The sequence below is a fragment of the Somniosus microcephalus genome, chromosome 4 (assembly GCF_052327205.1).
Source record: "Somniosus microcephalus isolate GS21.2 chromosome 4, FLI_Smic_1.0, whole genome shotgun sequence".
NCBI lineage: Eukaryota > Metazoa > Chordata > Chondrichthyes > Squaliformes > Somniosidae > Somniosus > Somniosus microcephalus.
Window position 1 is genome coordinate 23,381,129 of NC_140990.1, and position 658 is coordinate 23,381,786.

Genomic DNA, 658 nt, shown 5'->3' on the forward strand with positions numbered 1-658 from the left:
CCACTGGTCTCGTTTGTCTATATCGCTGCTCGTAAATAAGTCCGGTGCTCAGAACTAAAAAGGGGGAAGCGGTTCGAACCGCAAGGGGTTGGGGCAGCTCAGGCACACGACTGACTGACCAGACAAAAAACCCCAAACCAAAACCCCCGACAGATTACACAAACTAGGGTTGAATTCACTGGAATTTAGAAGGTTAAGGGGTGATCTGATCGAAGTTTTCAGGATATTAAGGGGAACAGATAGGGTAGATAGAGAGAAACTATTTCCGCTGGTTGGGGATTCTAGGACTGGGGGCATAGTCTAAAAATTAGAGCCAGACCTTTCAGGAGTGAAATTAGGAAACACTTCTACACACAAAGGGTAGTAGAAGTTTGGAACTCTCTTCCGCAAACGGCAATTGATGCGAGATCAATTGTTAATTTTAAATCCGAGATTGATAGGTTTTTGTTAACCAAAGGTATTAAGGGATATGGGCCAAAGGCGGGTGTATGGAGTTCGATCACAGATCAGCCATGATCTCAATCTCGTTGAAAGGCGGAACAGGCTCGAGGGGCTGAATGGCCTCCTCCTGTCCTATGTTCCTAGTGATTTGTAAAGGTTTAGTGTAACTTCCTTGTTTTTGTATTCAATGGCCCTATTTACAAAGCCAAGTATCCCA